Source organism: Manis javanica, chromosome 17, assembly GCF_040802235.1.
Source record: "Manis javanica isolate MJ-LG chromosome 17, MJ_LKY, whole genome shotgun sequence".
NCBI classification, from domain to species: Eukaryota; Metazoa; Chordata; class Mammalia; order Pholidota; family Manidae; genus Manis; species Manis javanica.
In genome coordinates this window covers 8,484,959-8,512,377 of record NC_133172.1, presented here as the reverse complement: position 1 = coordinate 8,512,377, position 27,419 = coordinate 8,484,959, and the positions used below count along the sequence as shown (strand labels likewise).

The window sequence follows — 27,419 nt, the reverse complement described above, 5'->3', positions numbered from 1 at the left end:
TGATGCTTCCGGGGAGGCAGGATAGGATTAAGGTCAAGCACAGGGGTTAGGGATAGAGAGACAGCTCTCCCACTTCTTGGTTGGCCTTGGACAAGGAATTCCTCCTTTGAGCCTCATGTCCTCATCTCTGAAACAAGATGAAAGTAATATTTACCCTAGAGGTGGAGGGAGGATTAAACAGAATCATATGGCAAAAGCCTTTGTTTGGTGTGGGCCTCACGATGTAATAAGATCAGTGCGTTTGGGGGAGGGGGGAAACTTGTTACCGTGATAACTCGCTATTCCCTTTAGAGGGTCCCAGTCAGAGATGAGCGAGACTAAGGCCTTTCTCTGGAGGGTGGGAGGAGATACAGGCCTGCCCTGGGGGTCTGAGGGGACGTGGCCCCATCAGGATGTCAGGAGCCAAATCCAGGTATAGAGGACCCCACAGCCGGTTCACCGTGACCCTGGGGGTGTCCTCTCTGAGGGCTGCCAGCCTGGAGGACCAGGACATTGTGAGTCTGGAGACATGGCCATCTCAGACCGTCTGAAGCCAGAGGCGTCCTCGGGTGTGGAGTAATTCCCACACTGTGAGCGGCCGGCTGGGTCCCCCAAGAAGGGACTAAAGGGCCACTGCCTCGCTTTCTGAGAGGAGTATGGGGCCAGCAGTCTGGCTCTGCGGGGGCAGTCTGAGCGCTGACTAAGGCGGGACAAGGTCCTGCCAGAGCTGGAGGGAGGGGCCGCAGTTTGGGGTGGGAAGGGCAGGCCCAAAGGCCTCGCCACCCCGGGCTCCAGGAAGGCCTCAGCCATGAAATGTGAGGGCACACGAGAAACCAACAGGGTCCTGCCCCTCTTGGTACAGACAAGGAAACTAAGTCACAAAGTCCCATGGCAAATCATTGAAAGAGTCAGGGGAGAAGCTGGGGAGTGGGGAGGAGGAGGTGGGGTACCAAGCCAGGAAGAGAGAGGGGCACAAGGCTTCTAGAACAAGACAAGCCATGAGGCTTCACAGCCTGAGAAGAACATCCAGATACTGTCCACCCATTTTTTTTTCCAAAGTACCAATTCAAAAAAAATTGTTTTTGAGGTGAAAGTCACATGACATAAAAAGTAACCATTTGGAAGCGTACAAGTCAGCGGCATTTAATACATTCACCGTGTCTAGTTCCAAATCATCTCCATCACGCTGCCAAGGAAACCGTGTACCCATTAAGTAGTCACTCTCCACCCCCTCTCCCAGCCCCTGGCCACCACTAGTCCGCTTTCCGTCTCTGTGGATTTGCCTTTTGTGGACATTTCATGTAAATGGAATCCTACACTCTGTGCCTGTGATGGTCTCAATGTTTGTGTCCCGCCCAAATTCCCATGTGGAAACCTAGCCCAGTTAGGACATAGGCCTTTGGGAGGTGATCAAATCATGCATGGCACAGGTGGCTTTATCAAAGAGGCTCCAGAAAGCTCCCTCACCCCTTCCACCATGGAAGGTACAAGTCTGCAACCCAGAAGAGGGCCCTGCGCCGCCGGGGCTGGCCCCCTGATCTCCAACTCCTGGCCTCCAGAACCATGCGCGACAAACTTCTGGTGTTTATAAACCACCCAGCCTGTAGTGTTTCGTGAAAGCAGAACCAGACAGTGACCTATTCCCTCTGGTTTCTTTTACTCGGCAATCCACCCACTATTTTGATTTAATAGCAGTAACTAACATTTACTGAACACTTACTGTATCCCAGTTGCTGCTCCCAGCACTGTTCATGTATTAACCTATTTGAGCCTCTAGGCACGCCCGTGAGGGGCTCATGATTGTTAACTTCATTTTACAGTCCAACGAAGAGACTTACAGGAGAGGCGGCCCGACCTGCCCCAGGCCACACAGCGGAGAAGTGGGCGAGCCAGGACTTTTCTTTTCTCTCCTTTTTATTTTATCTTATTATTATTTGTTAGCATCTTGAACCTCATTCTCTTGGTACTGTGGTAAAATGTAAGTAAAGCGTCACTGGCTGTTTAACCATCTTAAAGAGAACAATTCAGCAGTTTCGAGCACATTCACAGTGTTCGTGACCATTCCACGTTCTAGCTCCGAACCTTTCACCACGGCAAAGAACAGAATCAGGATTTGAACCCAGCTGCATCCAGAGCCCAAGCACTGGCCCTCTGCCCACCCTGTTCCCATTCTGCCTCTCAATTGAAGAATTTAGCAAGTCGGCAAGAACAGGTCCCCTCTTTGGAGTTAGGCCTGCAGGGTGGCGTGTGGCTATTGGGTCATTGGTGAGGCGCAACCAGGGTCTGGGTTCTGGCTCCAGGTCTGGCACTCCGTGGGCTCTTCTCTCTGCCTGGAACCTTCCCTCCACTCCCAGCTCTTTGCCTCCTGTGACCATGAAGGGGATTTCTAAAAGTAGAGGCTACCTAAGTGTGCTGGCGCAGAAGAGAACAGAATCAACAAGCCAAGACTGGCCTCATGGCATCATTCAAGCCCCTGGAGCCAGCTATGCCTGAAGCCAACCAACATGATGATTTTTCAGTCAGAGGAGCCAATCAATTCCTGATTTTTCAGAAGACAGTTGCAGTGGGGATCTCAGCTTCTTGGAACAGAAAGGGACCAAAGTGAATGAGCGGGAGTTTGTGTGGTGATAGGCACTGGGAAGTAAGCTCTCAGAGAAGGGAAATAAAGGCATGAGCAAACAAGAGTGGGTGGGAGTGTGGCCCATGTCAGGATACAGACAGCAGATTACCAAGGTGGCTATAATGTGGAGTTTATGAAGGGTCATGGTGAGGTCATGGTGCAGACTTCCAGTTGCAAGACAAACGGACAAGACCTGCCAGTAAAGGGCCGCTGCCTTGGGAAAATCTGAGGCTTCATCCTGGGCACAGTGGAAACCATCACAGGGTTTAAGCAGCAGAATTTGCATCTTTAGGAGAAGCGTCTGCAGCCTGACCCACTGCTGGTGAGTGTGGAAATTGGTACAGCCTCCATGGAAAGGCATTAGGCCACAGGCATTCATGTGGGAACACCCACACCGTTTGACACAGCCCTTCTTGGAGGGGTTTATTCTAGGGCGACAGTCGTATGTGTAGGAGATCACCAAAGCGCTGTCTGTGTTACCAAAAGACTGGAAACAAGTTAAGAGCTCATCAGCAAAATATTTATGGCCTACCTGTGCAATGGAATACCATGCAGCTTTACAAAACAATTAGCCAAATCTGCGCATTATGGAGGTCATGAGCTGGGAAATAATCACTGGCTCTCTGGGGGTGGAAACAGCCCCACTTTGAATGGGTAGCCAATGTCTGTGGTGTAAAGACTCCCACCATGGCTGATTTGAAGCCATCAATGTGACATCATTGACTGCAGTGTTTGGAAGAAACAACGCAATAGCTCACATTATGCAGTATTTCTACCAGGCAGACACGATAGACGTAAAATCTCTGGGGCAGAGATGTAGTAAAATGTGGTGTGATAATTAGGAAGCAGTGAGTTTGGACTACTTATTATCTTTTTGTTTGATACAATTTTTTAGTTGAAAGTTTGTTTAATTTTTAGTAATGGCGATGTTTAACAAGTGGCTTGCAAAATTCTCCCAAATTTAGCAGTCATCTCTCACAAACTGTTACAAGTTTGTGTAACTGAGGCATTTCCAAAGTGAGAAAGCAAAATCCAGCTTCTGGACAGGACTCTTCAGGATTGAGTCTCACCCCCAACACTCCCTCTCACTCACTCTTCTCCAGCCACACTGCTTTTCTTCCTGGATCTGAAAATACTCAGTCACTCCTGCCTCAGGACCTTTGCACTTGCTGTCCTCTCTGCTGTTCCCACCTTTACCTCTGGATTGCTAAATGACTTGCTTCCTTACCACTGTCAGGCCTTTTCTTAAATGTCATCTTTTAGTGGGGCCTCCTCTGACCATCTTGTCAAAAAATAAAAACCTGCCTCCTTAATACTCCAATGTTCTTACCTGCTTTATGTTTTGATAATTGCACTTACCATGCTTTTTGACCTTTTAACTAATTCAAATGTACTTGTTATTTTATCTATCTCCTGTCTGTCTCCCCCACTAGAATATCAGCTCCAGGAAAGCAGGGAATTTTGTCTGTTTTCTTCTCTGCTGTATCCCCCAGTACCAAGAACAGTACCTGGCATACAGTAGGTTCTCAATAAACATGTGTTGAATAAATGATAATACTCTTGAGCAAAAATCTAAGGTGCAGAAGCTCATGAATAACCTGAGCAGTATTTCCTCATTTTCGCTTACTTATGATAGCCTAGCTCTGGGAGAAAACCCTAGAAACTGGTGGCCCCGGTGCCTCCCAGGAGGGGCCCCTGGAGAAGGGAGAAGAGAAGGCTTGCACTGTATCTCTGCTTGGACTTTTAGAAGTCTGTGCCGTGTGCCTTTAATTACCTATTAACATTTTTTCAAGAGTTCTATAAAAAGTACCGCCTCCGGTTGTTGTGGAGAACAGCAAGGACATGCAGGAGGGTGGACACGGAGGAGGGTGAGTCTGGGCTGTGAGAGGCGGGGGCAGTGACCCAGAGAGGGGACCAGACGGGGCTGCCAAACTGGCGTGGCCTGTTCCCGAAGGTCCTGCGGCGGAAATGTCCTGCACACGGCCCTTAGAGGGTGCAGGGAGGCGAGGCCTCTGCCCCCCGGGCAGCTACAAGCCAGCTGCAGGGTCCTCCAGAAAGGCACACTGTGCTGGCCACCTCCGCCCCTGCATAGAAAGATCCCTGCAAGTTTCTCCGCCTCCAGCTGCCCGGAGGACCACAGCTTGGGGCCTTCCGCACGCGGCACCCTGCCTGAGTCCTCCGTAGCCGTCCTCTTGACTTCCTCTCCGCCCTGCTTCTCCTGCTCCTCCTCCGAGCCTCACGCGGCCTGCCCCAGGGCCTCGGAATCACCAGCTTCTCTCTTTGCTCCGCACCTTTGCCCGTGCTGTTCCCTCTGCATGGAACTCCCTCCCCCGACCTCTTCACCAGACTGTGGTTTATCCCGGAAATTCTGGCTTCCTTCTTTCACATGCCAAAGATTTGTCAGGCATCATTTCCTTATCGGGCCCCCTGCCAGGGATTAGGGAGCAGGAGCCGAGGAGAGGCCGCTTCCTAGCTGGAAGGCAGGATAAAAAGAGTCAACAGTAACTAGAAGCGAGGGACTTTCTTAAAAGAGTTAAATGCTGCAAGAACAATTGGTCTGCAATCTGGCTGAGAAGGAGCCGCCTGGTGAGGAAGTCAGAAGAGAGCGCCAGGCAGAGGGCACAGCAAGTGCAGCGACTCAGAGGTTGGGAAATGGGCTTGGAGAGTTCAGGAATCAGAAAGAAGGCCGTGTGGCTGGCTGGCTTCAAGGGAGTGAGAGGAAGTGTCCTCAGGTGGGGCTGAAGAGCTGGGTCTCCATGGGTGGCAGACCCTATGAGGAGCTCGGAGGCAGCTTCTCCAGGAAGACCTCCTTGACTGCATCAGGTACCCCTCCCCTGCATCTCAACCCTGTTCATTCTAGGTTGTCACTCTCTGGTTACTGATCTGACTCTTCCACTGCCCTGTGAGGGCAGGGCTGGTGCCACTGTGTTCCCAGCACATGCCTGGGCACACAGCAGGTGCTCAGTAAATGCCCTGTCACCACAGGGAGGCTCCCCTTCTCTGCCTCCCTGCCTCCCCTCAGCCTTCACCTCTTCCTGGCCCGGCCCCAGCATTCCTGAGCTCCCAGCCTGGCCACTTCCTTTCATCCCACCCTCCAAGGCCCATCTGGGGGAGGATTCCCAGCTCCAGCCACCTCTGCCGGTCTGCCGGCCTGCGGGGAAGGCTCTGGAGTGGTCAGATCAAACAGGGTTGGGCCAGCGTCAGGAAGTCTCCGAGGCGACCGAGGTTCCTCGGCATGAGTGTTCAGGGCGAGGATGGAGGGGAGACAGGCAGGGTGTGGAGCCAGCAAAGGGGCCGTACATTCCCCCATCATCCCTAGGTCCAGCTGCTGACTCATTTCGTGTCAGAGGCTGGGGCTCCTTTCTAAAAATTATGTAACTTATTAATTTAAATGGGTGAGATAAGGTCAGGGTGCAAAGCTCTGAAGACTGAAAAGGCAAGGGGAAAAGTAAGTATCTATTTCACAATTTTAAAAAATTGGAAAAAACGCCTCTCCCCGTTGGGTGGAGGCAACTCAGATTTTTAAATAACGTGTATCTGCTGTCCACATATTTCCCCTTCCTGGAGGCAACTACTCTCACCAGTTTCACTGGAAACATTTGTTCAAAAAATATTAATTGAGCAGCTACTATGTGCCAGGCACTGTTCTATGGGCTGAGGATATATATGATGGTGAGCAATGGAGGCTGGAGTCCCAGCACATGAGCTGATATACTAATGGAAGGCAGACAAGGGGAATATGGACTGTAGCAGATGGTTAAGACATTCTGTAGAGAAAAGTTAAGTACAGGTGGGACATAGGGGCTGGGGAGTCAAGTTTTGTTTTTGTTTTTGATAAATCAAAGGAGATGAAACATCAGTTTTGTGTGCTTATGGGGGATGATCTAGATTCCTAGGTTCTGGAGGAGAAGCAGAGGGGAGAAGGGAGAATGGCTGGAATGTTATCCTTGAGTAGGCAAGAGGGGAAAGGAGGCTGGGCTCAAGGGCATAGTTCATCATTAGCAGGGAAGACGTCTTCTCTAAAGATGGCCACAGCAATCTCTCCCACCCCACATGCTTTTGGAGTGTGACCTTGACATTCCTCCCACTGAAACACAAAAGTGTTTTTTGTGTGAAGTTGTGTTCCCTCTCTTTTTAAGTTTATTTTTTCTTAAAATATTGTTAATATGCAATCTTATGTTGGTTTCAGATGTACATCACAGTGGTTCAACAGTCCCCGTGATCAGTTTATACTGTGATTGCAAATTATTGTGCCCTTTTATTCCCCTCCCCCACAACACCCACACCTCCCCCTCCCCCTTGGCAACCACGGTCACTTCTCTGTGTCTATGAGTCTAATGCTGTTTTGTTCCTTCTGTTTTGCTTTGTTTTTGTATTCCACAAGTAAGTGAAATCAAACGGTATTTGTCTTTCTCTGCCTGGCTTATTTCACTGAGCGTAATTCCCTCTAGATCCATCCATATTGTTACAATTGGCAGGATTTCTTTTCTTTTTATGGGTGATTAATATTCCATGGTGTATATGTACCACCTCTTCTTTATCCATTCATCTATTGATGAATGCTTATGTCGCTTCTGTATTTTGGCTATTGAAAATAGTTCAGTGATAAACATAGGGATGCATGTATCTTTTTGAATCGGGGATTTTGTTTTCTTCGGGTAAATTGCTAGGAGTGGAATTACTGGGTCAAATGGTATTTCTATTTTTAGTTTTTTGAAGAACCTCCATACTGTTTTCCACAGCAGTTGCACCAATTTGCAGTCCCACCAACAGTGTAGGAGGGTTCCTATTTCTCTGCACCCTCGAATGGCCATTCTGACAATATTAATTCTTTCTATCCGTGAGTATGGGATAAAGAATCCATTTTTTGGTGTCCTCTTTAATTTCTCTCATGAGTGTCTTGCAGTTTTCAGAGTATATGTCTTTCACCTCTGTGGTTAGGTTTATTCCTAGGTATTTTATTCTTTTTGATGTAGTTGTAAATGGAATTGTTTTCCTGATTTCTCTTCCTGCTAGTTGTTTGTATATAGGAATGCAACAGATTTCTGTGTATTAATTTTGTATCCTGCAACTTTGCTGAATTCAGTTATTCTACTAGATTTTTTAGGGTTTTCTATGTATAATATCATGTCATCTGTAAATAGTGAGAGTTTAACCTCTTCCTTACCAATTTGGATGCCTTTTATCTCTCTGTGTTTTCTGATTGCTGTGACTAGGACCTCCAGAATAAAAGTGGTGAGAGTGGGCATCCTTGTCTTGTTCCCAATCTTAGAGGAAAAGCTTTCAGCTTTTCACTGTTAAGTATGATGCTGGCTGTGGGTTTGTCAAATATGGCCTTTATTATGTTGAGATACTGCCCTTTATACTCATTTTGTTGAGTTTTTATCATGAATGGATATTGAATTTTGTCAAATGCTTTTACAGCATCTGTGGAGATGATCATGTGATTTTTTGTCCTTTTTGTTAGTGTGGTGGATGATATTGATGGATTTACAAATATTGTACCATCTTTGCATCCCTGGAATAAATCTCACTTGGTCATGATAGATGGCCTTTTTGATGTATTTTTTTGATTGTTTGCTAGTATTTTGTTGAGGATTCTTGCATCTATGTTTATCAGGGATATTGGATAATTTTCTTTGTTTGTGGTATCCTTGTCTGGTTTTGGTATTAGGGTGATGCTGGCCTCGTAGAATAGGTTTGGAAGTATTCCCTCCTCTTCTAGTTTTTGGAATGTTTTAAGAAGGGTGGGTATATTAGCTCATGTTTAAATGTTTGGTAATATTTGGCTATGAAGCTGTCTGGACCTGGAGTTTTGTTTGGGGGAAGTTTTTTTTTGTTTTTTTTTTTTTTGATTACCAGTTCTATTTCATTGCTGGTAATCTGTCTGTTTATATTTTCTGTTTCTTCCTGGGTCAGTCTTGGAAGGTTGTATTTTTCTAGGAAGTCCATTTCTTCTAAGTTGTCCAGTTTATTGGCATATCATTTTTCATAGTATTCTCTAATAACTTTGTATTTCTGTGGTATCTGTTGTGATTATTCCTTCTTTGTTTCTGATTCTGTTTGTGTGTGTAGACTCTCTTTTTTTCTTGATGAGTCTGGCTAGAGGTTTATCGATTCTGTTAATTTTCTCAAAGAACCAGCTCCTGGTTTTATTGATTTTTCTATTATTTTATTCTTCTCTATTTTATTTATTTCTGTGCTAATCTTTATTATGTCCCTCCTTCTACTGAGTTTGGGTTTCATTTGTTCTTCTTTTTCTAGTTTCTTTAGTTGTGATTTTAGGATTGCTTATTTAGGATTGTTCTTGTTTCTTGAGGTAAGCCTGTATTGCTGTGTACTTTCCTCTTAGAACTGCCTTTGCCATGTCCCGCAGATTTGGGGCTGTTGTGTTTTGTTTTCATTTGTTGCTTGATTCTGTTTTAATTTGTTCATTGATTATTTAGAAGCGTGATGTTTAGCTTCTATGTATTTGTAGGTGGTTTTGTTTCCTTTGTGTAATTTATTTCTGGTTTCATACCATTGTGTTCTGAGAAGTTGCTTGATACAGTTTTGATCTTTTTGAATTTATTAAGGCTCTTCTTGTGGCCTAGTATGCAGTCTGTTCTGGAGAACATTCCATGTACACTTGAGAAAAATGCATATCCTGCTGCTTTTGGGTGGAGTGTTCCATAGATACCTAAGTCCAATTGATCTAATGTATTGTTCAGTGCCTTTGTTTCCTTATTTATTTTTTGTCTGGTTGATCTATCTTTTGATTTGTGTGGTGTGTTAGAGTCTCCTAAAATGAATCTGTTACAATCTATTTCCCCCTTTAATTCTGTTAGTATTTGTTTTACATATTTAGGTGCTCCTGTGTTGGGTGCATAGATATTTATAATGGTTATATCTTCCTGTTGGACGGATCCCTTTATCATTATGTAATGTCATTCTTTGTCTATTGTTACTTTCTTTGCTTTGAAATTAATTTTGTCTGATACAAGTACTGCTAATCCTGCTTTTCTCTATATATTATTTGCATGGAATATTTTTTTCCATCCTTTCATTTTTAATCTGTGTATGTCTTTGGGTCAGAAATGAGTCTCTTGTAGGCAGCATATAGATGGATCTTGTTTCTTTATACATTGTGCCGCTCTATATATTTTGATTGGTGCATTCAGTACATTTACATTGAAGATGACTATTGATAGATATGTACTTATTGCCATTTTATTAATTGTTTTCTGGTTGTTTTTTTATCTCCTCTGTTCTTTTCTTTCTCTCTCATACTCTTCACTTGTTATTGATGGTTTTCTTCAGTATTGTAACTGTATTTCTCTCCTTTTTTAAATTTATTTTTTTGTGTGGGTGCATATTTATTGTAGGCTTTAGTTTTGTGGTTACCAAAGGTTCAAGGACAGCTTCTTTACTACATAATAGTTTATCTTAAATTGCCGATTACTCTATTTCAAACACAATCTAAAGGTACTTTTTTTCCTTCTTCTTCCTGCTCCACATTTTTCATATTAGATGTCATAATCTTTGCTTTTTGTGTATCCCTTGACTGATTTTGTGTATAGTTGATTTTGCTTCTTTTTTACTTTAATTTCATAACTTGCTTGGTAATTAGTTGGTCTGCTACTTTTACTTTATTTTCACTGGTGAAAGCTACTTAGCCTGAGGGTCATTCCCATCTTCAGCAATCCCTTTGCTATACCATGTAAGACTAGCTAGTGGTGGCGTATGTCTTCAACTTTTGTTTATTTGAAATATTTTTAATACCTGCTTCAAATTTAAATGATAATCTTGCCACGTAAAGGATTCTTGGTTGGAGGTCCTTCTGTTTCAGTACATTAAATACATTATGTGACTCCCTTCTGGCCTGTGGAGTTTCTGCTGAGAAGTCTGCTGATAGCCTGATGGGATTTGCTTTATAAGTAACCTTTTTTCTCTCTGGCTGCTTTCAACACTCTCTCCTTATCCTTGATCTTTGCCATTTGTCTTGGTGTTGTCTTGCTGGGGGTTTCCTTTTGGTAGGAGATCTCTGTACTTCCATGACCTGAGTGTCTACTTCTTTCCCCAAGTGGGGAAGTTTTTGACAGTTATTTCCTTAAAGAGACTTTTTAACCCTTTGTCTTTCTCTTGTTCTGGTACCCCTATTATGCAAAGATTGTTTTGTTTGAATTGGTCACATAGCTCTCTTACCATTCTTTCATTCCTAGAAATCCTTTTTTCTCTCTGTTCCTCAGCTTCTTTGTTTTCCTGTTCTCTCATTTCCATCTCTTTCACCATCTCCTCTACCTGCACCAATCTACTCTTAAATCCCTCCATTGTATGTTTCATCTCAGATACTGTATTCTTCAGCTCTGAGTGGCCCTTTTTCAGGTCTTCTATCTCTTTGTTGAAGTCCTCCCTGCAATCTTGAATACTTTCCTGTAAATCCGTGAACATGTTTATGACTTTGATTTTGAAATATTTATCAAGAAAGTTGGTGATCTCTGTTTCATTTAGCCCTCTTTCTGGGATTTTGTCCTGTAGTTTGTTTAGAACATTTTCCTCTGCCTGCTCATTTTCTCAGCAATTCTGTGTTTCTTCCTTTCTATGAAATGTCTCTGCTATGCTTTCTGGTCTAAAGAGTAATAGCTTTATGAAGAAGGTATGCTCTGGGGCCCAGAAGCTCAAATTCTTTAGTCTTTAGTGCCTGGTTCTATTTTGCGGGGGCCCCAGCAGTCATCATGCCATGGGTGGGGCACCTTTCTGTCTGGCATCTGTAGTGGCTCGAATCTGGGTGAGCAGTGTGCTTGAGCTGCTGCCTTTGTGATCAGCTCAGGAATCTCTTTGAGCTCACTGTGGACGGGGCCGCCCTCTGCCTGGCCTGCAGCAATGGCAGGACTGCAGGGTTAATGGGGTGGGCAGACCGATGTGCAGCCCTGCCCCAGCTGGACACACAGCATCGGGTTTGGACACCCATAGGGAGGAAGGAGCTCTTGGGGCTGACTCCTGTAGGCACCTCCCTGGTTGGGCTGACATGGAGCCAAGGAAGCCCACAGGCAGCAAACTCTGATACTGCTGCTGGGCCACGTGGGTTGGCTCCCAGCAGGGCACGCAGGGAGGAGCCTCAGGGACTGCACTGCCACCAAGGGGGATGGAGCATGTCTGGAGCTCTCAAGAGTTCCCCATCTGTTGGGCCAAGGAAGGGCTGGGGAGGTATCTTCCCCCTGCCCTTTCTCCTGGGGAGAGAGTTCCATCCAACCCTTGCCCTTCTGGTATCCCTCCCACTGCTGGCAGATGTTTCAGACTGCTCCTCTGCTTTGGGTCTCAGGACTAGCAGAGCGTGCCTGCCCTCCACGCTGGCTGGAGTCTCAGCCTCCCAGAGTGTCCACCTGTCCCTGGTGTCCAGCCCCACTAATCACCAGAACCCAGTACAGTGTGGGCTCGTGCTCCCAGAGCAGATCTCCAGGGCCAGGTGTGCAGCGCTCCTGGGCTCCCACCCACTCCCCGCTCTGTTCCTCTTCCTCCCGCCTGTAGGCTGGGGTGGAGGGAGGGCTTGGGTCCTGCTCAAATCTCGGCTTTGCCACTTTACCTTTTTCTGTGCGTTCTTCTCTTTTTCCTCCGGTGTAGTGATCTGTTCTGCAGTCTTCAGGTCGTTTTCAAGTTTCATTGTTTCAAGTTTCATTGCTGTATTTTCTTCTATGTGTTCTTGGGAGGAGGTTTCCACCTTGCAGTCCTCATCCACCATCTTTAATCCCTGCACTATGTTCCCTCTCTTTGAACCTGGGCAAAACTTTGTATCCGCCTTGACCAATAAAGTGTAGCAGAGGTAAGGCTTCCAAGGCTACCTCATTAAATGACAGGCACTTTCCACTTGCTCTTAGGGCACTCACTCTTGGCACTCAGCCACCGTGCTGTGAGGAAGTTCAGCTAGCCTCAGAGAAGTCGTATGAAAGGGCTCCAGCTGTCAGCTCAGCTGAGGCCCCAGCCAGCAACTGCCAGCACCAACTGCTGGACATGAGTAAAGTCTCCTCCAGCTGATTCTAGCCCCCAGCTGTCAAGTCGTAGCCAATCTGCAAGTCTTGCCAGGTAAGGCCCCAGACATCACAGAGCAGAGACAAGCTGTCTTTACTATGCCTTTTTCAAATTCCTGACCCACAGAACCTGTGAATATAATACAAGGGTTGTTTAACACTATTAACTTTTGGGGCTGTTTGTTAGACAGCAGTAGATAAGTGGTATACCATATAATAGGAGAAAATGAGGGTTAATGGGTCGTAGGAGTCTGGTGAAGTTTTCTTCTGATTAGTTCTCTTTTGAGGTAGGAAGCAAATCCTCATTGACAGTGGGCAGGAAGGCAGAAGGTGTAGGAGTTTGAGAAGAGAGAAGTCATTAAAACATCTGAGGAACAAGCCAAACACATATCTGGCCAAAGCTCTCAAGAGCTCAAAAGCATTAATAATGCCAAAAAGAGAGGCACATGCCAAGTTCTTGTTAGGCTGGGCTCCAGAGTCATTTTCCAGTCTCTAATTGCGATGATGAGGCATGATTACATTGGCAAATTTGAAATCATTGATGACCACAGAGCTGGGAATTTTGCGAACCTCACAGGTTATCCCAGTGGTTCGGTTTTATTGTGCCAATAACCATAGCCGGCCTCGTGGACCAACAGGAAGCACAAGAAAAAGGAGAGAAAGTCCTGGGGTTCTTTTTCTAGGGATGTGATACACACATAGAAATAAAATACCTCAATGAAAAAAAATAAAATGACATTCTGGCACATGCTACAACTATACATGAACCTTGAAAATATTATGCTAAGTGAAATAAGCCAGATATAAAAGGACAAAAAAATGATTCCATTTACATGAAATATTCAGAATAAATCCGTACAGACTGAAAGCAGATTAGTGGTTGCCAGGGGGCTGGGGAAAGGAGAGAATGGGGAGTTAGTGTCTAATGTGAACACAGTTTCTTTGGGGATAATGAAAAAGTTCTGGGAATGAATAGTGGTGATGATTGAATGACATTGTGAACATGGTTTATGACCCTGAACTGTACACTCTAAAATGGTATATTTTAGGTTATGTACCTTTTGCTACAATTAAAAAAATTTTAAGGATACTGGAAGAGCAAACGGGCTAAGGTTCTAAGAGTGATTTGCCAGACAACATTAGTACCCTGTTGAGGCCCAAGGTCCTGAAGGTAAAAGGAGCTGCGTCGACGTGATTCAGGGTTTTCTCCAGCCACTCAGCTGAGCAGGGATGGCCCACATTAGGGGGATAGTTGGGGGTCTTCCCTCTGAGCGAGAGGAGCCAAAGGAATTCAGGACCGGGGCAAGGAAGCAAAGGCAATGATCAGCCACAGGTTGTAAACTGGGTGAGGGCAGAGTGGTCCCGAAAGGGGTGGAAAGAGTGGAAAGCAGTTGGATTAATGGAACGGAGGTCCTGGTAAGGGTGAAGGAATTCTGGAGTGGAATGCTAGATGGAGTGATCTGAAAAAGCCCGGGTGGGGGTGCTGGTGTGGGATGCTTGAGGCTGAGGTTGTGCAGGGAGTGGGTGCGGGTGCTGGTTGTGAGTGGAGTCTGCTCCGGTCACGGAGGGAGGGCAAGGTGTTTGGAGGAGACGAGGTCCAAGCGCCGAGGAGGCAGGGCAGAGGAACAGTCATCTCTGTGCACTCGGAAATGCCCCAGACATTCCAAATGGAGAGGACAGGAAAGCGTAATGGCAGCTGGAAGGCTGAGAGCCAGGGAGCCGGGGTCGCCATTAGACTGCGCCCAGCCAGCATGACAGGTGCTACAGTGGAATTCATGAGCTTCAAAAACGGAAGGTTTAGCTCCTCACTGAGCTGCTATTTTTATCCCACATCACTCATTCCACCCAAAGGGCATCTGGCTGGAACAGACCCTGTACATCCTGAGGATGTGGAATTGTCATGATGACCATGTCTCCATCACGTTGCATTGGGCCAGGGGGGCCTGGCTGCCACCTCTGTGGAAACAGCCAGGCTCACATTCTGGAGGGAGAGCGACATCATCTATAAGACCTTTACTGATCTGGGATTCTTTCTCTTACCAGCCTTACTGCCTCCTTTAGGAAGCCTTCCAGGATTGTTCCAAAGCCCTGCTCCCTGGCCCAATCTAGCTTCTACCCTGGGTCCCTGATTTGGGGAGAGGATGAAGAAGCCATGCAGGGAGTAGGGGGTGTCTGAGAGTTCATGTGAGAGAGGGGTCATCAGGAAAGACACCCCTAATATTTATTCATTCAACAAATATTTATTAAGGACCCACTATGTTCTGGGAATTGTGCCAGTGCCAGGGACACAGTGGGAAATAAAATGAAATCCCAGTCTTCTTGGAGGGGACATTCTACTAGGAGAAGGAAGACAGATAATAAAGAGACTAGCAAAACATGCAGAGCAGTGCTGTCCAGTAGAAATAGAGTGGGAACCACAGAGGTCATTTTCACTTTTGTGGTAGCCACATTAAAAAAAAAGAAAAAGAAAAAGGCAAAAATAACTTTAATAATACACTTTATTTCACCCAATTAAGGTTAAGTGGAATAATGGCTCCGAAAGATACACACATCCTAATTCCCTGAACTTGTGAGTGTGTGACCTTACATGGCAAGAGGAACTGCAGAAGTGACTGAGTTAAGACTGGGGAGATCACTCTGGATTATCTGGACGCATCCAGGGTAGTCAAGGATCCTTAGAAGGGAGAGAGGGAGGCAGGAAAGCCAGAGAGAGAGAGGGAAATGTGCTGACAGAAGCAGAGGTTGGGGTCAGGCAGAGGGCATCGAGAGCAAAGGAACGCGGCCAGCTTCTTGAAGCTTGATTTTAGCTCTGTAAGACTCATTTAGGACCTCTAGAACTGTAAGATAATATCTATCTTCCAATGAGCCACTAAGTGTGTGGTAATTTGTTACAGCAGCAGTAAGAAACTAATACCCCTGTATTTCCCAATTATTATCTTTTCAACATGTAATCAACATAAAAATTATAGAGATTTTTTGCATTCTACTTTTTTCATTCATACTACATCCTCAAAGTCCGATGTGTATTTTGTACTTACAGCACGTCTTAATTTAGATTGGCTACATTTCAAGTGTTAATAGTCACCTGTGGCTGGTGGCTCGCCTGTTTGCACAGGTGTAGAATGTCCAATGGTGATAAATGCCAGGGAGAAGGCCAGGAGGTGCTGGTAATAGTTAGGAAGGGGAATAGTTTGGAATTTTAGGTAGGGTGTTTAGGGCAGTCCTCAATGAGATGACACTTGAGCAAACCCCTGAAATGTGAGAAGGATCCAGCTGTGCGAGCAGCTGAGGAAAGGGCATTCCAGGCAGGGGGACAGCTGGAATGGACACCAAGCCAGAAGCCAGTGGGCGGAGCAGAGTAGGGCAAGAGTGGCAGCAAATGACATGGGGATGTTAGGCAGGGTGACAGGTCATGTGGGGCCTTGGGGGACTTTGGCTTTGCTCTGAAGAGACGTGGAAGGGTTTTGAGCAGAGAAAAGACTTGATTGCCTTGGGTTTTAACAGGGCTATTGCGACTGCTGGGTGGGGGACAGGCTGTGAAGGCAGAAGGCAAGAAGCAAAGTCACAATCCCTGGAACTAATTTAGTTATTGAACTCTCACCGTGCCTACTGGCTGATATTTTTTGAGGGTTCCCTAGGTGCCAGGTGCTGTGCTAAATGTATTTGGTGCCTGGGCTCATGAAATTCCTCACATCACTTTGATCCCATTTTACAGATAAACAGACTGAGGCTCAAAGAGATACAGTTGCCAAGTTAGCCAAGTTCATTCAGCCATTAAGTGCCAGAGCTGGGGTTTGAACCCATGGCTGTCTGACTCCGAAGCTCCTGCCTTTCCAAGGTTTCCACATACAGTTGTTCAGGTTGGGCACTGCACAACTCTAGAGGGCACCATTCACATAGTAGACATCATGTCTTTGTTTATGGTTTTTAACCACTGTCAGCAGATGACAGTGAAATGTCTTACTCTAGAAAAATTATTATATTATAATAATTTTCCAGAAATAGAAGTAAAGTATCTTAAAGAGAGAGCACCTCTTCTAATTTGTTCAAAGATGCTGTAAGGGCTGACCCTGCTTAATTCCTGTGTAAGTCGGTGTGTCACTACCTACTGCCACCGTTGTGCTGAGTAACAAACAACCACAGAACCTCAATGACTTATAACAATACATATTGATTTTTGCTCCTGAGTCTCTGGGTCTGCTGGTTAGCCCTGCTAAATTGGCTGGGCTCTGTCTTGTATCTGGAACTGCAGCAGGTATCGTGAGTCCTCAGTGGCCTCGGCTCTTCCCACGTCTCACCCTCCAGCAGGCTAGCCTGAGCATGTTCTCACGGCGGAGGAGTAAGAGAAAACATGCGCCCTCTTGAGGGCCAGGCTCATCCGTGATCACTGGCACTGCACTGTGTTGGCCGAAGCCACTTACATGGTGAGCCCAAACTCAACGATGGGAAAAAAGCTCCCACTCTCAATGGGAGATGCTGCACATTGTAGAAGGTGCAGAAATGGAAAGGAGAGAATTGAGAATATTTTTGCAGTCAGTCTACCACAGGCTTCTTTGACCCATTGAGAAAGATTCCAGAAAAACTCGGTCTGCCAGAAACCGCTCAACTGATAATGAGGTTAGGACCCTACCTTGGGTATCCCACCATCTCTGGAAGAAGGCAGATCCACCCAATCGCACCCACAGCAGCAGGCTGGCCCCGTGCAGGCTAAGTTTTTAGGGGTTGGGGTTTTTGGAAGAAGTAAGTGGGGCACACGCAGCATCATTTTCTCCATGTTCCTCAAACACCCAAGATCCCATCTCAGAGCCTTTGCGCTTGCTGTTCCTTCTGCCTGGAACAGAAAAAGACACACTTGTATATCACTGACTACAATGAGAATTGTTACAGCCTTTCTGAAAAGTAATCTGGCAGCATCAGTTACAATCGGAAATGCATTTTACCCTTGACTCAGCAACTCCACTCCTGGGAATGCATCCCATTGAAATCAAACCTCCAGAATGAAGTAAAGGTATATATGGAAGGGTGTTTGCTGGAGAACTACGGTAACAAGAAGCTGAGAATCAAAGATGGAAACCTATCTTTGGGTCAAATAAATGACGGTCCACCCACTTGGTGAACAGTTAATGCAGTCATTCCAAAGAGCAACCTAGAATCTGTTGTTCTGGTGGGCTTAGTTCAGTGGTCCCAACTCCAGCTGCACGGCAGCATCACCTGAGAATGTTTAAAAATCCTCACCTTCAGACCATACCCCAGAACAGCCATCAGGGTGCTCGGGGCCAGAGCATCAGTATTTTGTAAAACTCCAAGTGATTCCAAAATGCAGCCAGAGTAGGAACCACTGGCTTGGAGGGCTTTCCTGTGACGTAGAGTGAGAAAAGGAGGAGGCAGAGGTGTGAGTGCAGAGAGTCCAATGAAGGGCAGCCCCGCGGATTGGTTTATCAAGCTATGTGTCAGGCCGTCTTCTACGCATTTAGTCGTCTTAACTCTATGATGAGGGACCGTTATTATCCCCATTTTACAGGTGGAAAAACTGAATCACAGAATGATTTAGGCACTTGCCCAAAGCCACAGGCTATGAAGTGGGATTTGAATCCAGGCCATCTGGTTCCAGAAACTGCTGCGCTCTGATTGCTAAATTTCATATATGTACATATATATCTATTTAAATATAGATTCATATATTCATGTATGTAATATTACTATATATATATTTCTACATCTCTAGTCTTCCTATATGCATAATAGTTCTATGTAATGTTTCTATATATAGTATTTATATATAATGCCCATGTATTTTTACAAATAATATTTATGCATAATACTATAATATCATTTTCTTATATATGATACTATTATAGGCATAATACTTACAGGCACAATTCTTTAGAGGGATAATATTCCCATGTATTCTTTTATATAATATTGCTATGTAAAATATTCTTAAATGTAGTATTTCTTGATATATGATATTGCTTTATATAGAACATTCATAAATGTAAAATATTCAATTTTATAACATTCCTTCATGTGTTTCTGTACATAATATGCCTAAATAAACACTTCCATGTGTATTCCTGTGTAGTTGACCCTTGAACAAAATAGGTTTGAGCTGCCCGGGTACATTTCACATGTTGATTTTCTTCAATAAATATTTTGGAAAAGTTTTTGGAGATTTCCAACAATTTGGAAAGACATTTTCTTTTCTCTAGCTTACTTTACTCTAAGAATACAGTATATAATATACATAACATACAAAATTAGTGTTAATCAACAGTTTATATTGTTGGTAAGGCTTCTGGCCAACAGTAGGCTATTAGTAGTTAAGTTTTGGGGGAATCAAAAGATATGCACAAATTTTCAAGTGCACGTGGGGTCAGCACCCCTAACCCCTTGCATTACTCAAGGATCAATTGTATATACAATGTTCATATATATATGACTACATATACATAGTATTCCTATATACAATAGTCCTATATATAGTATTCTCTTGTATTCCTAAACATAAAACTTCTTTTTAAGTAGTGTTCATATATATTATGTAAAGAACCCTTTTACAGTGAAAAATGAACATTCCATGTGGTTTAAACTATGATTATATGTGCTGTAGGAAGGACCCCCCACCCCAGGTTTTTGGGGCAGGGCAGGAGGTATCAGGGGGAGAGAGATGGGAGAAGAAAAAGAGTTGATTGGAGAAAGGTAGCAGAGAAGGTCTCCCAGCCCAAGGAGAGGGCAGGCCGGGCTGGGGGGCTCACCAGCAGGGTGCCCACCTGCCCAGCGCCACCCTGGACCACCAAGGGGCTCCTCCCAGCTCCCTGGGGAGGATGAACTGGGGAGCACGGAATAACCATGTTCAGCAAATTGAAGAGTCTTCATTTAAACTTTATTTAAATGAAAATATTTTTCTTAATTTCCCCTCCAAGCCCCCTGGCCTTGGCCCCCAGTTCACTCACTCATTCATTCCTTCACTCATGCATGTCACCACTGTTTCTCCAGCACCTCTGTGGCACTGTAAACACCTCTGTAGACCCTTCGAGGCACTAGGGAGGCAGTGGTGAGCAGACTAAAGTCCCACCCTGGGAAGCAGTACACGGTGACAGGCAGTGTAGAGTCAGCTATATGGACGTAAGTGCTGGGCAGCAGGGGGAGGAGGCAGAGAGGGGGCCCTGCTGGGGGTAGAGAGGCACAATGATAAAAGGCTCTTCAGGGGAGCCCTGGGGAGAAGGGTGCCTTTGAAGGACAACCTGAAGGAGGAGGTGAGAGCGTGACATGATGATCTGTAGAATAGAGGGATTCAGGCAGTGGGATGGCATGTGCAAAGGCCCTGAGGCGGGAGCATGTCTGCTGTGCCGAGGAATGACAAGGCAGCCAGTATTCTTTCCTCTCTCCCTACCATGTGAGATCTTGACCCATGTTCCTCCCCTGCTGAAACCCCTTCTGAGAACCCCACCCCAGGCCTGCTTGGATAGGGAGAACTTCCAGCCTTGCCCCTCACTTTCTCACTTCTTTGTAGGATGTCCTATAAATTCAGCTCAAATCTGACACTATCTATAGCCTTAGATCCCACAGGTAAAGGGCGCTGCCGCACAAGACCATCCCTATCTCAGAAGTCAATCAAAGCCCAGGCTGTCATCTGTGCTTCTAGCCCACTGGCTAAAAGTCAGAGGTTCGCAACAACCTCGGTTGGATCGTTTGTTAGAATGACTCACAAAATTCAAATCATTTTTAGAACAACACACAAAATTCAGAGAAACTTGTCATAAAGGATATAGCTGGGCAGCCAGATGAAGAGGTACCTAGGGCAATGTTGGGGACGGCCTTTGTCTTCTCACATGTTTGTAGGCAGAATGGGAAAGCACCTTCCCCCAGGTCTGAACGCAGCACGGGAAAGCACCAGCCTGAGAACAACCAGTGCCGTCCTTGGAAGTTATCTGCCCACAAAAACATATCTTGTCCTCGAAGACGAGCCAAGATGCCTCACTCTGAAAGTAGGGAGACCTTGAGGATGTGTGAAAACACCGCCCCTGCTTACCAGGCAGCTTCTAAGAAAATCAACAAGGTGCTCTGGCCTGTCCCCCCTGAGAAGGGAAAGATGAGTATAGCACTTGGCTGAGCTCCGAGAAAGGCAGTACAAAAATAAAGGTGCTGCGCCACATCGGGGCTGCAGCCATTGTCTGTCTGTCTGTGTTGTCTGTGTTTTTTGTTCTCTCATTTCACCCAAAGAAGATGAGTGGCACGTTACATCTGGCGCCCAATGTGGGGCGTCCTCTCAGAGTGAGTTGTGCATATATTCAGCTCCACGCCTCCCCTTCGGACTGTTCAACTTCGATGGCAGGCACCGTCAGGGCAAGGCCCAGAAGGGTCCCCAACGCAAGGAGCTTCTGTCCCCGCGGAACTGGGATGTCCCCTCCCTCCACAGGATGTGTTCACCAGCTCGGAAGCTCATCAAAACCTGTTATTCAAGCGTTTCTGTAGAAGAGAGGACAATTCAAAATGATGAAAAGACAACATGTAAACGGAGCTCTAGGTTACGATGTCGCCACACAGCTGAGGTGAATAAACAGCTACAATTAGATACTACATTTTGGGGACAGAAAAATCACAAATGGTAACACACAGCGCTGCACATCTTTTATTGTCCAACAAAATTAAACGGGTTAAAGTCCTTGCTGACTTTTGAATCTAAATTCAGATGCTATTTAGATCTGATTTCAGAATCTAAATTCAAGATGTCATTTTATCACATGGTTCTGGCAGAAAGGGCATTGTGAAATAAAGTGAATCGGAACTACCATGCTCCTCGGGAAAGAGGAGCCCCCCAGAAGGGAAAGTGAACAATTTAAATTAACCATCAAGGACCGTTTTTGGCTGTGCTGCAAACAAACTAGAAATCTTTCAGAAGACGCACCTATGGACACATACAGAAAGACAGAGCAATTAATTAGAATGGAATCAAATAACCGAAATCACAGGAAACTTCACTATTTTCAAGTCCATATGATGCTCCACTACTACTGAAATTACTAATCTCTCCTAGACAGTGCAAATGAAGAGGTTGTCACAATTTTGCTCATGAGATTACTGTTGGTTTTCTTTTTCCAAATCTTCAGTATAAAACTTTAAAGTAGGTCATCTGTGATTACAAAGAGAAAATTAACCAATGTAAAATTGGCCTAAATTAACATGGAAAGTAAACGGGGTGGGGAAGGCAAAGGGTTTTTATAAACTATTGAGTGCAGCCGCCCCATCCCCTTCCCAGGGGGTGGAGGGTGGGGCTGAAAATCCACCCCTGTCCTCATCGGATCTTTCTGATGATGGGCTCCACTTGAGGCTATGGGGGGACCCCACACTAAGTCACCTCCCTAGCATAAACTCAGGGGTGATCAGAGGGGTTTCCTTCTGAATAACAAGACACTCCTATCACTTAGGAAATTCTAAGGGGTTTAGAAGCTCTGTGCCAGGAAAGGGGACAAAGTCCAAATACATGTCTCATTATACCGCAACACCCCTCCCTGCAAGAGGTGGAGCTCAATCACCCCCTTTGAATGTGGGCCGGGTTTAGTAACTCCCTTGTAATGCACAGAGTAGAGCGAACGAGGGGCATGTCACCTCTGAGGCTGGGTCATAACAAAATTTCCGTTTCCATCTTGGGTTCCTTCTCTCTCGCTCATCACTTGCTCTGGAGGAATCCAAGTGCCCTGTGTTCGACTGAGACATGTCGAAAATATTAAGAGTTTATCTGGACAAAACCCAATTCCAGTTGGGCAGTGCCAAACCTGGACGTGGTTAGGAGCTCCCCACTGACAGGAACTGGATTGCAGAGAAAACACGTAAGCAAGGCAACGAGTTATTTGATTGGCTGCCCCGGAAGCAGTCGCCCTTTTTAGGAAAGTGTAGCTGGCTGTGAGTGGTTGTCCTTAGGTTTCCATTCTCTTGACCTTGCAGCATTTATCCGCTTAGGTTTGGGTTTGCTTCCATAGGCTGCTGATGTAGTAGAGCAGCCCCAGCCTGATGGGCTCCTTGTTTAATGAATTCAACATAGTCACGGGGAGCCTCAGGAAAGGCCCACAGGTCCAGCCGACAGCCAACAGCGGATGGGGGGAACAGAAGCCTCCTGCCATTAATCACCTGAGGGACCTTGGGTGCAGATATTCCAGCCCCAAATGAGTCTTCAGATGATGACTGTGGTCCCAGCCAACTGCTTGTCCACCGCCTCATCAGAGACACCACGCCATGGCGGCTCAGCTGAGTCGCTCCGGGATTCCTTACCCCCAGGAGCAATGTGCCAATAATAAACATTTGCTGTTTAAAGTTGCTAGATCTGGGGGTATTTTGTTATGCAGCAACAGATAACTAATACATACCTCCTGGATTATTTTATTGAGAAAAATAAAAACACCTTCCATGGCTCCCCGGTAGCCTTGGGACGAACCTCCAGCAACCTACCATGCCTAGGACTCCCCATCCCCCCACTCATCCCTCTAACACCCTCCTTCCCACGCCCTTTGCATATTCTGCAGTACAACATCCTAGTTAAAGGCCAGACTCAGAGTCAGATGGCCTGGAAATGATTCCTAGATCCACATCCACACCAGCGGTGTGACCCTAGTGGTGTCATTGCTCTTCCCTGTACCTCCATGGTTTCGTCTATAAATTAGTCCCTTCCTCATAGCATGATGGTGAGAAATGAATGAGCCACCTTCTACAAGGTGCTTAGAACAAGGCCTGGAACATAGCAGGTGCTTTTTAGGGCTTTGCTATTATTATTCTCATAATACTACAGCCACAAAGTGAGAAAGAGATAGAGTCATTTTCCCGTTTGCAGCATGTGCCCTTTTCTTCCTAGACTTTGCACATTTGCATCCCTGTCCTGGAACTCCCCCTTACCCCTGTTCCTTATGGCTTGTGTTTATTTTGCCTTTGTAGCTCAGTGCAAATGTCCCCTCCTCCAGGAAGCCCTCTTTGATTTCTCCCTCCAAGCTGGGCCTAACGCCTGCTCTGGGATCTCCCTGCCTCCTGGGCTCCTCTCTCCCAGTCCTGTCCAGTCTGGGCCCTGTCTTCTGGGGGATGAGCTGGACTGTGAGCCCCATGAGGACAGGGCCGGAAGTGTCACAGTCAACTCTGCGTCCCCAGCACTGCCCAGCACAGGGCAGACACCTGGCAGGTACTCCTGGAGTGTTTGTGGGAAAAAATAGATAAATCTCCAAAGTCAAGGCATGTACATGCATGTGGTGTAGTAATCACAAAGCTTTTCCAATATCCCAAGATAGAATGCTATTTTTAATCACCAAAATACGGGTATTTTTGTACTGTGGTATTTTTTTGGTACTGTGACATTTGAAACATTTGACTTGAGCTGCTCTCACAGAGTTGCAGGCCACCTCATAATTTCATATGAAACCAGGCTCACTCATTCCAAAAGCTTTCTGACAACATTCCTGCTGTTGAAAACCTTATGTCTATTGCTGGAGAACGGTGTCTCCTTTCCTGGCTCACGAGGGGGTATGGCTTCCTCTTTTTTTTTTTTTTTTAATAAAACTTTTTATTTTGAGATCACTGTAGAGTCACACTCACTTTGAAGCAATAATATAGAGAGATTCTGGTGTGCCTTTTACTCAGTCTCCTCCAATGGGAACATCTTATAAAACTATAATACAGTCAATACTCCTTATTCATGGCACGTAACATTCTGTAAACTCGCGAGGAACGCCAAACCAGTGAATTAGTGCTGAACCATTTCTCCTGCGACAAGTGCAAGCCCCAAGCGGGGCTAGGTCCCTGGAAGCCTCCGGTCCCGTCCATTTCATGATCCCATTAACATATACCTTTGTTTTACGTGCATGCCTGTGTAAAGACACCTTACGCAATGTGCACCGTTGATTCGCTCACGTCGGACTCAGGCTGTCAGCGGTGGTGCCTGAACGCAGCCGGTCTGACGCTTACCGGGCACGTCCCGGCCTGCTGGTGCCTAGGAACTCCGGACGGCACTTCAGCATTACGCCTGGGGGTCATTTTCAACTGCAGAATCACCATGAACAAGCACAAAAATGTGAAAAACGCGGCACTAAGTAGACCGTGAAAAGGACACTTGTTCACAGCGGGAGAGTGGAACCCAGACGGCAGCGCGTCACCTTGTTCGACCTCGGCTGGGAATGTGAACGCCGGGCGCCTCGCAGTTTTTCCTGTTCTGTACGTGTCCGGGAATGATGGCCAAAGTGCCGCAAGTATTGATCTTGGGGTTGTTCCATATTTGCATTCATAAACACGGAATCTGCAAGTCATGGTGATGGATTGTCTGATATCATAACCAGGATAGTGACATTGGGAGGGCCAAGATCCGGGCCACTTCCATCACAAAGATCTTCCTGCTGCCCTTTTATAGCCATCCTCACTTTCTCTATCCTAATCCCTTCCTGAACCCCTGGAGACTACTAATCTGTTCCCCATTTCTAGAATTCTGTCATGCCGAGAGTGCTATATAAATGAACTTGACAGCATGTCACTTTTGGGGATCCATTTAAAGTGTGCAGTTCAGTGCTTTTTACTATACTCACAGAATTGTGTGACCATCACCATAGCCAATTTTAGAACATTTTCATCAAAAGGAAATGCCATACCCCTTAGCCATCACCCCCCAATCTCGCCATCCCTCCCAGACCCTGGCCGCCAGTAATCTACTCTCTGTCTTTATAGATCTACTTGTTCTGGACATTTCATATCGATGGAATCAGACCCTGTGTGGTCTCTTGTGTCTGGCTTCTTTCACTCAGCGTAATGTTTTCAAGGTTCATCCCTGTTGTGGCATCTATCAGTACTTTATTTCTTTTTGAGGCCACTTAATATTGCATTGTATGCACAGACCACATCATGTTTATCCATTCATTGGTGGGTGGATCAGGCTCCGCTCCTGAGGTCTGAAACAAAGCAAAGATGGAGATCAAATGCCATCTTTCTTTTTTTACCGTGAAATATAATATTTGTATTAATAATGACATTTTGGCATTTTCAAAATATGAACCAAAATCCTGGATTAGTCATCTTTGCTGACAGTACCATAGCTGACTGCTCTAATGTTTGTCTTAGATGATTGCTGGGAGTTTTGTAGCTCAAAAGTGTGAGGATTTGAAACCTCAAAGACAAATACTGACTCTCATAAAGAGCAGGTGCTGTTCTAAATGCTTGCCATGTAGTAACTCATGTAAACCTCCCAACTGCCCTGGGAAGTACAGACTATTACTATCGCCCCCATTTGGCAGATGAGAAAACTGAGACTCTCCTGAGGCAGTGCAGCCAGGGAGTGGGGAAGCCGGATTTGAACCCAGGCTGTCTGGCTTCAGGGGTCTCACCGCTGGTCACGCCTCTAATAAATTCCACAAAGTGAGTCAGATTCAAATAGGTCCTGGCCTCACCTCCAAATATCGACAAGTCTGTAATCTCCATGGTGCTAAAAGATTGTAAAGCTGCCTGGATACCAAGGGATGTGTGCGTGGAGGATATGACACCTGGGGTTTGCTTCAAATAAATGAAGGTGTGGCATTGGATGGGGTATCTGGGCGCAGCGTGAGCCAATGAGTTGATAACAAAAAACTAACACCCAGAACAACACATGAAATGAGGCTGCTCAGGGTTTCAGCTTAGACTCTCACACTGAGGCCCTCCAGCAAGTAAATGTGAGAGGATGGCCCTGGCCACAGACAGATCTGCTTTGATCCCGGATTTGATGCTTGGCTGCGTGGCCCCAGCTAAGCAATGTCACCTCTCTGAGCCTTAGGCCTCTCCCTTGCCCAGTGGTGGACACAAGGCCAAGCTGAGCTGCTGCAAGCACTCAACAAAGGGGAGCTGGATGGCCTTGGGTGGGTGACTTCGCCTCTGTATATCTCAGTCTCTTCATCTGTAAAATGTGATAGTCATTTTAGGGCTATTGAGAGGATTCATTTGTTCATTCATTTATTTAATATTTCCTGAGCATCTACTAAGCATAATTATTGACCATCTACTCTTATGGACATGGGAGTACAGCAATAAACAGACAATCATCCTTGCTCCAGGAGCTGACCCCCTAGTTATGAGGCTAAATTATATATATATATATATATATATATATATATATATATATATATATATATATATATTCATGTTTAAAGTGGTGATAATGCATGAGGAAGAAATCAATAAATGAAGTAGGTTATGAAATAAATGGTAATATGGGATATGACAAGAAGGGTCACTATTATATATGTTGAGGTCGGAAGCTCCACTGAGGAGGTCACATCTGAGCCACACCAGTATGTGGGGGAAGAGTGGCTCAGGCAGAGGGAACAGCAAGTGCAAAGGCCCTGAGGCAGGACTGTGCCTAGTAAGGGCAAGGAACAGCAAAGAGGCCACTGTGCATGGAATAGAGTATGTGAGGGGACAGGTTGGGAGATGAGGTTAGACAGGGGCTGTGGGTCCTGCTGAGGGAGGCAGCAGGCACAGGACATATTTGAGGAGGGAAGTGACATCATTCACTGACTGACTGTGGAAGGGATTCTGCTGCCATGCGCTGAAGTGTATGTTGGGGTCAAGGGCAGAAAAGGCAAAGCGGTGACTGGAATAGTCCAGGTTGGATGTGATGACCGCTGGACCAGGGTGGGGGCTGTGGGGGCCAGACTTTGGAGGTCAAGCCAACAGGATTTCCTGCCGAAGGGGATATGGACTATGCAGAGCAGAGGAGCCGTGAATCCCTTCAAACTTTTCGGCCTGAGTGTCCAAAAGGATGGCTGTTTCTAAGCTGTTCAAGGAAATAGGCCATTCAAAGCACTTAGCATGCAGCTGCC

The 27,419-nt window shown here is 45.8% G+C and overlaps 2 long non-coding RNA genes and 1 pseudogene across 3 annotated transcripts in view; 2 read left to right on the top strand and 1 right to left on the bottom strand.

Moving 5' to 3' along the window:
- The first annotated feature begins 4,412 nt into the window (after positions 1-4,412).
- On the top strand, positions 4,413-23,112 carry LOC140847034 (uncharacterized). 2 transcript variants are annotated; one of them, XR_012126629.1, is made up of 3 exons: positions 4,413-4,467; positions 12,454-12,658; positions 18,125-23,112. It is a non-coding gene; the product is annotated as an uncharacterized lncRNA (long non-coding RNA). The 2 variants fall into 2 exon arrangements; XR_012126630.1 differs by lacking the exon at positions 4,413-4,467 and adding an exon at positions 4,494-5,422.
- On the top strand, positions 12,840-18,109 carry LOC118969931 (small ribosomal subunit protein uS8-like; annotated as a pseudogene).
- The window catches only part of LOC118969928 (uncharacterized), a 12,302-nt gene continuing 7,990 nt past the window's right edge, over positions 23,108-27,419 (bottom strand). The window contains exon 3 of the long non-coding RNA XR_005057735.2: positions 23,108-25,517. This is a non-coding gene — a long non-coding RNA (uncharacterized lncRNA). The remainder of the gene's footprint in view (positions 25,518-27,419) is intronic.